The sequence below is a fragment of the Talpa europaea genome (genome assembly GCF_964194135.1).
Source record: "Talpa europaea genome assembly, chromosome: 8".
Classification (NCBI taxonomy): domain Eukaryota; kingdom Metazoa; phylum Chordata; class Mammalia; order Eulipotyphla; family Talpidae; genus Talpa; species Talpa europaea.
In genome coordinates this window covers 81,922,326-81,936,112 of record NC_140075.1, presented here as the reverse complement: position 1 = coordinate 81,936,112, position 13,787 = coordinate 81,922,326, and positions in this window count along the sequence as shown.

Sequence of the window (13,787 nt, the reverse complement as noted above, 5' to 3'; positions counted from 1 at the left end):
TGAATGTAAATATGACTTTCTGGGAAGTTTTAGACTACATTTAGAATCTCTTAATCCAAAATGCTGCTCAAGTGAGAGTTAATTTAACCAACATTTAGGTGCTTAATTTCTTGCTTTACCATACTTACAAGATTGGGGAAGAAAGAACATGAGAAATACATATTTTAAATTTGTACATTTGTGCAGCTGTTTATTTTTATAGAGTAGTTTGGAATGTGAATTTAAATGGCAATTTATAATATGGTTTATAGCATAAAGAGATTAAATCTAAAATGTAAATGTACTTTCAGACTTTATAATAGTACACTTTAAAAATCACAAGTTATATATTAGTTTATAAGCATGTGGCTGTTTATTAAAAGCACTCATTAAACTTTATTTTGATTTCTTAAGAACAGTTATGAAATTAATCCTAGAAGATGGGATCTTCATTGCAAGGCAAGAGAATCAAGTTGGCCTTTGTGATAATTTGTTACACTAAAAATAGGAAATTGTATACTATTTTGCTTTCTTCTGGTTTTTAGGTACCTGAACTCGTAAGCTCAAATTTGTGAAAGGAGAAGAGTAGAACCAGGCACAATATTTTTCTAAAAGTCTAAATAAAGCCAATTTTAAGAATTATCTTGAATATGAATTCTTCCCAGATGCTTCAAATGCATTGCTTTTATTTTTAATCTTAACCATATTTTATAGAAATAGATTACAAAGCTCTAGGCTTGCAGGGTAGAAAAGGAGCACGTACAGTTCTAGTATTTCAATAATGTACTAATACCCAGGGAAGGTATTACTATGAGGAACTTTCTGTTTGAAAATGAATAAGGCTTTATGGTAGACTTTAACATGTGGGGATGGACTTTTTATTTTTGTGATTTTGTGTTGCTGTTGACAGCATCTAAAAGGTATTCCCAATCAAGTCAAGACTGAGTGCTTTGTAATCCTATTAAGCAAGTCTTGTTTTGAATGGATTATCTGTAATGACTCACTGGAATGATATAATTATAAAAGTAATGCCAAAAATAAAGTCAAAGCCTAATAACCAAAGCATTTCACATTTCAGACGTTCATTTGATCATATCTGGACCTATTCTGAACATCTCAGCAATAGTATAAATTATGAGATGTGCAATTATAAGGCACAAAAAGTTTTGGACTAATGCATGTGGATAGCTGCTTAATAATTAATCCAAGGTAGCTTTTTCTTAGCTTTTTTGAATTATATAAGTTAAATTTAATCTTATGGGAAGAAATTTCACAGCATGATTTAAGGGAACATTGGTTTTTGCAGGATGACCTGAGTTCATCTAAACCCATCTCTAGGATTCTGTTCAGATAAATATCAATGTAGATGTGTTTCTGTCAACTTTGTATATTTCATCTTAGCCATTCTATCCTAGAAGTTTTAATGTGAGCTTAAAATGTATATAAATAAATACTTTTGCAAATATGGTTCTTGTTTTCTGTGTACCTTGAGCTGGAATAAATAGTTTCAATGTGTTAATCATTGAGCTTTAGAGTGAAAGTATCAGAATATTGCACTAAACAATCTACAAATGCAGAATCTCAGCCTCCACTCCAGGCCTATTGAATCAGATTTTGCATTTATAAAAAGACCCACAGATGATTAGTATATAGAACACTGGGTCTCCATTCCTTTCACAGTATGATGACTTTCACATCAGCCAGTTTGGGTTTCCTGTACCCTGAAATGGTTCATAATTTATTTCTGGAACCCTGATTTAACATAGGTGAGGCCTTCTTTGGATTTTGAGTGTTTCAAATGTGACTTTATTCCACACTGCTGTCTTTAAGGCTAACATAAATTTTCTAGTTGATTTGCTTATGAATGTGAGCTATATACAATTATAGCTATAATATTCTTTTAGGTTAAATTAATATGCTGAATGACAAATGTAGAGTGAAAATGTTGGCCAAACTAGACACATCTATCTCATGAATCTTGTTTTATTTCAAAGGCTTTATACCAACCTTACTTGGCTTTTATGAGGGAGAAGCTATTATTATCCCCACTTTACAGCTGAGAGAATGAATTTAGGAATTTAAGGCCACACAGTCAGCTAAATAGGGGACCCAGAACTTAAGGACCAGGTTTGTCTATATTGTTATGTTCCAATACTAATATTCTACTTCTGGCAAAAATTTAATCAGCATTGAAAGAATATTTACCATGTCCACTGCACCCTAAGATATAAAACATTGCTGGTATTCTGTTCACAACCTGATTAGGGTAATACATATAGGCTTTATACACAAAAAATAAATCCATACAGAAAATAGTCAAGTTTTGTTGATGGATTCAGTGATTGAGATACTTAAATAAGGAGATCAAGATCCTTGTATTTTAATATAGAGAATAGGAATATTCTTAACCAAGCGTTAAATGAAATTCTGCACTTCATTGAGACTAATGTAACCTGTTTTACGCTCCATTATTCATTTTACATTAAAGTTATACATTCTCTTTAACATATTCGATATTCATTTTTCTATAATATTAAATTTTGTCTAGAAGACCAGAATTTTTACCTAAATTACGCAAAATGTGAGGATGTGAAGTCATTGGAAATCACACACACACACACATTGTTAGTGAAACTGTGAAGTGGAAAACAGTTTGATAGTTTCTCCAAAAATTAAAACTATCTACTAGTTACCCACTTGTTTTCCAAAGTATTTAGCGAAGGGAAATGAAAACACATGTTCATACAACGACATGTACAGTCACGTTCATAGCAAATATATAATGGCCAAAAACTGAAAACAACCCAAATGTCCACCATGGATAAATGGGTAAGTAAATTGTGGTATAGCCACATAATGAACTACTATTTCAATGAAAAGGAATGAGTTATTGTACAGCTTTCCACTATGACTGGACCAGTTTACATTCCCACTGTCAGGGTGAGAGGGTTCTTTTTCACCACATTCTCACCAACATTTGTTGTTTCTAGTTGTTGTTTTTTAACATGGGCCATTCAGCAGGTGTGAAGTGGTTTCTCATTGTGTTTTTGATTTGCATTTCCCTGATAAATGATGTTGAACATTTTTTTCATATGCCTGTTGGCCATCTGCATTTCTTCTTTGGAGAAGTGCCTTTTTAGCTCTTCTACCCATTTTTTGATTGGGTTCTTTGCTTTATTTCTGTTGAGTTATGTAAGCTCATGGTAGATCTTTTCTATCAGTTCCTTATCAGTAGTATGATGAGTACCATTCAGAATGGTGTCTATCTTGGCCGTTGTCTCTTCTGCTGTCCAGATGCTTTTTAGTTTGATGTAGTCCCAGCTATTTATCCTCTTTGTTTACCTTACTTCTGGAGATGAGTCCTCAAAGATGGTTCTGAGGTTTATGTCATGGAGTGTTTTACCTGTTTGCTCCATACTTACGGTTTAATTAACCGTAAGTTAATTGTATCTTGTATATGGTATGAAGTAGTAGTCTAGTTTCATTCTTTTGCATGTGGCAGTCCAATTTCCCTAGCATCATTTATTGAAGAGGCTATCCTTGTTCCAGTGTATATTCTTGGCTCCTTGGTCATAGTTTAGTTGACCACATGTGTGATTTTATTTCTGGGCTTTCAATTCAATTCCGTTGGTCTGTGTGTCTGCTTTTCAAGTCATTATAATCCTAAATCAGAATTATCATCAAAGTTGTCACTGGAAAGATGCAAGATATAATAATTAAGGAAATTGTTTTGGTTGCCAGATATGCTCACTCAGTTCTAATAACTAATCATATATATGAGATAATCAGGCCCTAGCAAGTAAGTCTGTACATGCTCTAAATGTGGAAAATATGTGAATTCTGAACATCAATTTTTTTATGTGACCTAATAGCACTGTGAATTTAACAGGGAAGCCTATCTACGAATTATAATAGTTGAATGTTTTACTACTGAGTGATTAGGAATTCTCAACAGAAATTCTAGGAATCAGAAGCCTTTGAGAAACACATGAATCATAAGGAAGAAATCTGTTCTTTCTATGCCTTTCATTTATACTCCTTTCCTCTTCCTCTTCCACTGATTTCTGGAACCTTCCCATCAACATTTTTCTAATGGCTTATAGTTTGACTATATTCCACATCTTCTAACATGCTGCCTTCACGTTCCTAAATTTTCTCAATTCCATTTCTTTCACCTCTACTAAACTACAGGCTAATGTGGTCACACCTGGTAACTTATTTCAAACTCATGAAATTCCCCTCTGACCGCAACTTTCTGTTCATGCCTTCCATTTCCTCACTTCACTGAATCTGCTCTTTGTCTACATTGTTATTTCTAGTTCCTCAATCCTGATCAGCATGAGGTAAATAGCACCACCAGCCAAAGGCAAAAGAATCTTAATATTTAATGTCCTGTTCAGACTTGACTAAATGCATATTTAAGTTGTTAAAGATACTAAGCTCTCCAAAGTAAATTTTAAAGATGTATTGACATGGGAACATGCAAAGCAAAGTCAGATTTCTTTAAAAAACTTAATTCCCACAATTGTTGAGACTTATCTATAGCGTTCCCCCCATCTGAAAAGCAGTACGTTCCCATTTGGGAGGTTATTATGGAGGACTTGGGATGTTAAAATATTTCTCTACATAAATCAGTAGTAATGGCATTCTCAGACCCAAATCATACCAAAAAGGAACATTTTACTTTCAGATAGTGGGACAAACCTGTACAGAGATGTATTTAATGCTTATCACTAGTTCATTTTCAGTTATTCCTCCAATTCTGAGTTTTAAATTTTGACTAATCAATTGGTTTGCTGGATTTCTTCAAGTAGGTCTTTTCAGAAGATTTACAATGCTGTATTCCCCTTACTTGTTCATTGTCTTTCTTTTGCTCTCGATTCTCCAGCCTTTATTGCCTTTTTGATTTGTTCAAACTATACAGATTTCTTAAATTCCATCTTTTTTTTTTGGTACTTTGTCCTGAATATTCTTAAATCCAACTGCAGTCTGGATTGATTGAGTTTCAAGTATATCACTGAAACTTAAATGCAGAACTTCCCTGAGTTAGATTGACTTCTTTAATCCACATTTTCTTGCTTTTGTTTTTTGTTTGTTTGTTTTTTTAAAGATTTATTCATTCATTCATTTATTTATTTATTTATACAAGCACTGGGTACAGTCAGAAGCGCGGGAGGGTGAGAGAATTCACCAGAGCCAGAGCAGGGTGCAGAGCAGGCAGAAGGACCGAAGTACACTGCTGAGGGGAGCAGCGGGCGGCAGGAGAGGTCTGCTGTGCCATATGGGACCCTCCTCCAGTGGCCGAGGAGCAGCCAAGGATCGAACCGGCACCGCAGAGGCTGTGGGCAGCTTCCCAACCCAGCGCTCAACCGCTGCGCCACCGGGGAGGCCCTTCTTGCTTTTGTTTGTAATGATTTTTGTATGTATGAAAGAGAGTTTATTATTCCAGTAATTTGCTAGGATAGGCCATATAGGAAGCATACCTTTTGAGTCACTTCATACTAAAAATGTCTTTATTCTCCCTTTCCTTTTGATTCACATTTTGGGTGCATATGGAATTTTATATGAAACTTTTCATTTATTTGAAAGCATTAGTTCACTGTTATTTTATAGCAGTCCTTGTTGATGATGAACTCTAATGCTGGTCTGCTTCTCATTCCTTTATAATTGACCACTGCTTTCTCTGGAAGCTTTTACGATCTTTCCTTTTATCCTTGATGTTCTAAAATTTCACATTGAAACATGGCGCAGCGGTTGAGCGCTGGGCTGCGAGGCTACCTGCAGCCTCTGCAGCGCCGGTTCAATCCCTGGCTGCCAGCGAGGGTCCCACATGGCACAGCAGACCTCTCCTGTCTCACCCGCTGCTCCCCTCAGCAGTGTATTTCGTCAGTCTGCCTGTTCTGTTGCCTGCTCTGGCTCTGGTGAATTCTCTCACCCTCCCGCGCTTCTGACTGAACCCAGTGCTTGTATAAATAAATAAATAAATCTTAAAAAAAAAAGAAATATGGATTTTTTTAAATTAATTTTGAGTGGCAGTTGGGATACCCTTCAGTTGGGAAACTCCTTCATCTTTGAAAAAATGTTAGTTTTTAATGATGACCTCTCTATTTTCTCTATTAACTCTTTTTGGAAATCATATTTTCAGGATATTGGGACTCTTGTATAGAGCCTGTTTTTCTTTTCTTTCATATTTCCTATCTCTGTCTCTTATTTTGTGAAAGGTCTGCTCAACTTTATCTTCCTAACTTCTAAATATTTTATCTTTAATTTCGAAGAGCTCCTTATTTCTTTCTGATGGTTTCTTTTTTCATAGTATTCTGTTGACTTAACAGAATCAATATCTTTCCTCAAATCTCTGTGTTGATGTGTAATAAGCATTATTGCTTAAAATATACACCTAGTCTTTGAATTACTGATTTTCTTTGAAGGTCTATTTTTCTGTTTATCTTGCTGTCGCTCATGCTGCAAGTTTCTTAAAATTCCTAGCAATCCTTGGTAGCATATTTATATTGAAGAATGACACATTAGATTAAAAAATAAAACCAACCAACAAACACCTGGGCATCAGTGCCTATCGTCTGGCAGATTTCCCTATGAGATGAGTTGGGTGTTTTGTTGTAGGACCTAGAAATGTTAGCATGCCAAGATTTTTGTTCTATCACCTTCAACTTCTCTAGGAAAGAACTCTACAGTCCCTTTCTGAGAGATAGGTACTGAGCTGTTGAAATCTTATAGGCAAAAATGGTGGCAGTTTAACATCAATTAATGCTGATTTTTAGATTCACATTTCTTTCCTAAATTCCTCAATTAAGTCAGATACTTGTGACTCTCAAACTTCTCCTAAGTCAGCTGTATGTGCTTTCACATGCATTTTAACTATGCCATCTTCTCTCCTAATTCATCTATTCTTTTTACCTCTTTCCACTTCAGCTCAATCCCATCTTTCTCTAGTTGTAATTTAATGATTTTGTGTCTACTGATGGCCCATCTTGCATTCTCATGATAATTATGAGTTTATTCCCCTCTATTCTTTTATTGTCAAGAAAGTGGAATTCCAAAAAGGAGAGGAGATATATTTATGTGACCAGTCTCCATATGGAAACGGGACATTTCCATTTCTTCCCTGAATCTTTTGCATCCTGTCTCTATCCATATGAATTTTACTTATACTGATTTCTTAACTACCTTTTAAATAAATGTATTATTCATTCCTGCACCTTAAAGGCTAAAGATCACTACACCAGAGAAAAGGGTCAGTAGAAACTACAAGAAAGTAGTATACAAGATAGGGAAGAGATTGTACAGAGAAAGTTCCCACAGGACATGAAATGGATGTGCAGTATTTTTGGCAAGAGAAAGTAGGTCACAGGTGGGAGTAAGAGATGATAGTATTAGGGCCTCCCCGGTGGCGCAGCGGTTGAGCGCTGGGTTGCGACGCTGCCCGCGGCCTCTGCGGCGCCAGTTCGATCCCCGGCTGCTCCCCGGCCACCGGAGGAGGGTCCCACATGGCGCGCAGACCTCTCCTGCGCCCGCTGCTCCGCTCAGCAGTGTACTTCGGTCCTTCTGCCTGCTCTGCTCCCCACTCTGGCTCTGGTGAATTCTCTCACCCTCCCGCGCTTCTGACTGTACCCAGTGCATGTATAAACAAAAACAAACAAACAAACAAATAAATAAATAAAACATGCCTCTATAAAAAAAAAAAAAAACTGAAAAAAGAAAAAAAAAAAAGAGATGATAGTATTAAATGGCCAATGAAATCCTCAACAGCTTTTTAAAACAAGAATATTTTGTTTCAATTTCCATTTGGGTCTCTGGGAGACCATCTTTGCTGAGGACCTGTGCATTAGCATAAGTGAAATTGCAAAAAGAGCAATAGTAGGGTGGCTTTTTTAGGCCATGGAACAGATGGAACGGAGATGGTGTTTCTGAATAGTCCTTGTTTCCCATGTAGTATAGAAGGGATGTTTCCAAATTAGACTTCCCGTAATGGGTTCCCTGGGTAAATTTTTACTGAGTTCTCAAAAAAAATTACTATATGCCAAATAAAAATTGATACTTCAAATTATAGGCAAAAATAAAGTTGAAAGAGGCTGAAACTAAGGCCCAGTTTTGGAAGATAAAACTTTCCAGGGCTAGAGAAAAAAAGATACAGAAAGGCCTGTAAGGAGAGACAAATGAAGTCAAGGATCAAGGATTTATTTTGGCTAGCTGAGGGTTTTAGAGAACATCTAAAACCAGGCAAAAAATATATATATATATATATTAATAAGAGCTAAATTCAGGGACAGCAAATCTCAAAGCTTGATTCCTCTAATAAAACTTGTGAAACCAATTCTCTACATTATTTGAGGGGATGATTCATCAGACTCCATAGGAGTTTGGGAACCCTACACAATTGCCAATATTATACATTTATATTTTCAGAGCTGTGTAGACATTGCATATGCTTATCCTTCATAGAAAACAACTGAAGCTTCTGCCTGAAAAGGGTATTCAGGAATTTTCCCACCCAGGCTGTAAGAGCAAAATTTTGGAGGCCTGCAGAGTTATAGATGCTAGCATAATAATTACTTCTTCCTGTGAGCAGGAAGAGTGCTTGGAGAATAGAAGTTCCTCAACTTTAAAAAAAAAAAAATTAAGAGTTTCCACATGTTGGGCTTATTTCCACTTGGCTTTTTTCTTGCACAATCCTATATTAGATAGTTAACCCTTTAAAATTTTATATGCTTCTGGCCTGAAAGAATTAACATTTTTTAAATGGCCATCTTACCTAAAGCAAAATATAGATTCAATGCAATACCTATCAAAGTTTTAATGGCATTCTTCAAACATTCCTGAGATATTGATGGAACCACAAAAGACCATGAATACCCAAGCAATCCTGAGAGAAAAGAATGGTGATATCATCCTTCCAGACTTCAAATGATATTGTAAGGCTATCGTAATCAAAACAGTATGGTCTTGCAATAAAACTAGACCTACAGAACAATGGAATAGAATTAAGAGCCCAGAAATAAACCCACACATATATGAACAGTTAATCTATGACAAAGGAACCAAAAGTATACAACAGAGAAAGGGAAGTCTCTTCAACAAATGGTGTTGGGAAAACTGGACAGTCACATGCAAAAGAATAGTCCTCTATTTCATACAATACACAAACATTAACTCAAAATGGATTAAAACTTATATGTAAGACCTGAAACCACAGAATACATAGAGGAACACAGGTAAGCATTCCTATTTGGTTTCAGAGATGTCTTTGGGTACTTGACTCCAATGGCAAGGGAAACAAAAGCAAAAATTTAAAAAAAAAACCAACACAGAAAAACATCAAACTAAAAAGTTTCTGCACTCAAAAGACACTGTCATTAAAACGACACCCAAATGAGTGAAGGTATTTGCATAGCATATATCTGACAAGAGGCTAAAGTCCAAGATCTACAAAAAATGCATACATTCAACAAAAAGACACAACCCAATCAAAAAATGGGCAGAAGATCTAAACAGACACTTCTCCAAATAAGATACACAGATCACCTAAAGGCACATGAAAAAATGTTCAATATTACTTATCATGAGAAAATGCAAATCAAAACCACAATACCACCTCTTCCTATGAAAATGGCCCATCAAAAAGACTAGACATAACCAGTGTTGGCATGACTGTGGAGAAAAAGGTACCATCATATGCTGCTGGTGGGAATATAATGGTCTAGCTCTTACTGACAGTATGAAGGGTTCTCAAAATGCATCTAGCAAGACAAAGCTTAGATAGCTTAAGATAGTTTAAGAAACTTGGTTATCTTTGAAAGTAGAATTTGCCATGAAATTTAATTTTTTGCTAATGATGGTTTCACATAGTGCTGTATTTTAACACTTTCTTTGTAACTTGTTTTTACAGATTTATTTATTTATACAAGAACTGGGGTACAGGCCAGAGGCATGGGAGGGTGGAAGAATTCACCAGAGACAGAGTGGGGAGCAGAACAGGCAGACAACCGAGAACACTGCTGAGGAGAGCAGCGGGTGAGGCAGGAGAGGCCTGCCATGCCATGTGGGTATCTCCTTGGCCGGTCAGGAACCAAATCCACGCTGCAGAGGCTGCGGACAGCTTCACAATGCTGCGCTCAACCCACTGCGCCACTGGGGAGGCCCTCTTTGTAACTTTTTAAAATAAAAACATAATAAAAATTTTGTAAGATGAGAAATCAACTATGTGCCTATTATCCGTCTAGGGTAACTTTTTATTTTTATATATTCCTTCTACCTAAATGGCACAAAAATGTAGGGCTAAAAGATACTTTGGAAATCAATTAATCCAATTTTTTCATTTTCATGAGAAAACTAACACCCAAAGAGTGATGAGGTTAGTGCAGACATTACTGGCACTTTTAAAAGAAATTTTAATGCTAAATTAGTAATAATAGTTGGTAACACATAACTAAGTCCTTGAATGTTGAATTTCTCCTATGAGAATAACTGCAAGGGAAAAAATTATCTCTTCCATGTAATACAGTATTAGCTTTATCAAAAGCAATGTCTGAAAACCATAGCTATAAAATTTGAGTTCCTTAATTTAAAAAAAGGAGCCAGGGGGCCTCCCCGGTGGCTCAGCGGTTGAGTGCTGGGTTGCGAGGCTGCCTGCGACCTCTGCGGCGCCGGTTCGATCCCCAGCTGCTCCCCGGCCACCTGAGGCGGGTCCCACATGGCGCGCAGACCTCTCCTGCCGCCCGCTGCTCCCCTCAGCAGTGTACTTCCGTCCTTCTGCCTGCTCTGCTCCCCGCTCTGGCTCTGGTGAATTCTCTCACCCTCCCGCGCTTCTGACTGTACCCAGTGCATGTATAAACAAAAAACAAACAAACAAACAAATAAATAAATAAAACATGCCTCTATAAAAAAAAAAAAAAAAGAAGCCAGAAGTCCAGACATTTTTAGAAAACAGAAGTGAACTTAAAGTCTCTAGATTTAAGAATGTGGAATCAAAGCTTGCATATTTGCTATGTCTTCCTGGTAATGCTGCCCACAGAATGTTGATTCTACAGTGTACCTTCCTTGATAAAAAAAAAAAGTCAAATTATAGCTCTTGAAAAGAGCACCTAATTGAGGCTTTCTCTCTCCTGTAATTCAAAGAATTGAAATAGCACTGAAAAGGAGAGTACTTTGTATGGCGCATGGACAGCTTTTAAAACAACTGTAAAAAGGTCTTGACTCACATTAGTGGGAGTCTAATGGGCTGAGAAAAGGGCCCAAAATGGGACTGGAAAATCAATTCTGATAGCAATCCTGGATAGTGAGCAAGAATGTAATCTGAGGCAAAATATTTGTTTGCTGCACTTGTTTTCTGTATGAATAAAATGAAATTAGCCTAGATAATCTCAGAGTTCTTTTTCAAACATAAAATTCCATGATTCTCTCCACCACAGATGTGAAAGATAACCCTGTATTTCAGTCTCTGGGAAAACACCAGGTGTGAAGAGCTGGCTTTATTAACAAGATCCTAAGATCCTTTTGTTCTCTTATTCTGCTGAGGTAAGCTCTAGGCAGAAACCTGGCACTTTTTGGCACTGCTTTCCCCCACCTACCACCTTCATACCCTATTTGTGACAAAATCCCATTGTCTCTTCATTTGTTTCATCATTTCCACTGTGGACCACTGAGTGTGACCCTTTTATGCGAACTGCAAGAACAAGTAACTGCTTTTCTAATTTTTCTCTGAGTAACTGTTATTCTATTGCACTCCATTCTATTCCATGATTAAGATTTATATATCCACAGGAGTGATCCTTGATTTCTCTCTTTCAATTCCATATTCAATCTGTCAGTGAATCCTGTTGGCTGTCTTTAAAATGTGTCTCAAATCTGACCACTTATCTTCACTGCTGTTACCTGGAGTCTAAGCAGCAATAGCCAGGCCAGAGATGGGGAGGGGTGGGGGGTGAGAGGATTCACCAGAGACAGAGTGGGGAGCAGAATAGGCAGATCTACTGAAATACATTGCTAAGAGCAGCAGTGGGCCAGACAGGAGAGAGAGGTCTGCTAAACCATGTGGGTCACCTCCCTGGCCAGGGATCGAATTTGTACTAAAGTGACTGCCAATAGCTTGCTAGTGCTGTGTCTTAACCCCTTGTGCCACCAGGGAGCGCCCCCGCTCCCATTTATTCTCAACAAAGTATCCAAAGCAATCTCATTAAAATATCATTATATGATGTTTCTCCTCTGCTTAAATTGAAATTCCCTACAACACCCTGCAGGGACTTAGGTGCCCTAGTGATTGTTACCTCTCTAACTTCATTTTCCATTACTCTCCTTCTCTGCTATGTAGATCTTTGTACGGGTCCTCAGATCTAGTTGTGACTCTGCCCTTGTTCTTTCTGCCTAGAACATTCCTCTTCCAAATAACCACAATGCCACTTTTTTCCACTTTATCAAGTAACTGGGATGTCTCCTGCTCCCGAGTCTTTTCTGGTCATTCTATCCCAGTCTAAAATTACAAAGCCTGTCGTTGTATTTGCACTGAGCACTTACATGTAACACAGTATGTTTTGTTTATTTGTCTTCTTTATTGCATCTCTTCCCTCACAAAAGCAGGAAGGGATTCTCTTGTCTTATTTATTGCCACATCTAGAGCACCTAGTGGGTACTCGGTAAATATTTGTTAGTTATTGAATGAATTTGTGAGATATCTGTACCAAGGGAGAACAGCATACAAAAATGGAGACAGATGCTAGGTAAAATGTGGTGTTTGCCTGCTTATGGTAAAACAAAATTTAACAATGTTCCTAATCTTATGAGTAAAAAATTCCTTGCATTCCGTTGTTTTACATCTCTTATAGTACGAGTGTTCAATTTCACGGACAGCGTTCTCTAGTATCAAAGCCTTAATTTGGCCACGATGGGATGGATCCCATCGTCCTTTCCAAGTATTATCCTGTACCTTTGCTCTGCTAAGTTATACAAAGGCTTATTTTAGATTAAAAGGTCTTGACCTTCAGTGCTCAAAATCCTCAAAATTCTAACGTTACAATACTTAACTCCAAGAGAAATATGTGGCTATAAATGTGAATGATGATAAAAATAATAGGCTGACAGCAAATTTATCTCCATTTTCTTTTCTTCCTCCGTGCTTCCTTTATCAGAAAGATGCCCTTGGAGTTGTTCAGTCAGTATCAGACGAATTCATGTGTTCAATATTAGTGCCCAAAACAGGCATTTATGTGTTTCTGGCGCGGCACTAGCCCGGGGGTTGTGGTGCTCCAACTCCAAGCGCACTGTGGTGTCAGACACCTGAATTTGCCAGTCCAAGAATACTCCAAGAAACACGTCCTGGCTCTCAGAGGATCACCCGAAAGATGGGGGGACGGGGCGTCACCTGCTCCCTCAGGGTCCTGAGGAAAAAAATCTGTGGGAAGAAGAGGGCTTCGTCCTTCTTCCTCCCGTTTCCACAATACCTGCTTCTCCCGCAGCAGTGAAGGCGGCCGCGGCTCCCCGGGCCAACCAGGGGCACCGGCCCGCTAGCTGCGCGACCGGGAGGGGGGTTGGTGGTACCGGGGTGGGGGGGGGGAGTCCCGCAGCGGGAGCCGCGCCCGAGCCCGGCGGGGGGAGGGGAGGCGGCGGCCGGCGCTGCGTCGACTTTCCCAGAATCCCCCGCGGCCGCAGGGAAAGTTTACGGGACGTAGGCGGCGCCGGTAGCGGTTACTAGGCGGCGCGCGGCTGACCATGGCCCCGGCCGGGCGTCCCCGGCCTGTCCGCGCGGGGTCCTCGGGCAGCGTCGCGGCGCGGGCCGACTTCCGGGAAGGAACTGACAT